Here is a 222-nt window from a genome sequence, read left to right as displayed (position 1 = left end):
CTATCTATCTATCTATCTATCTATCTATCCATCTGTCTATCTATCTATCTATCTATCTATCTATCCATCTGTCTATCTATCTATCCATCTGTCTATCTATCTATCTATCTATCTATCCATCTGTCTGTCTATCTATCTATCTATCTATCTATCTATCTATCTATCTATCTATCTATCTATCTATCTATCTATCTATCTATCCATCTATCTATCTATCTATCT

The sequence above is a fragment of the Cheilinus undulatus genome, linkage group 1 (genome assembly GCF_018320785.1).
Source record: "Cheilinus undulatus linkage group 1, ASM1832078v1, whole genome shotgun sequence".
Classification (NCBI taxonomy): Eukaryota; Metazoa; Chordata; class Actinopteri; order Labriformes; family Labridae; genus Cheilinus; species Cheilinus undulatus.
Note: the sequence above shows the minus strand (reverse complement) of the source record.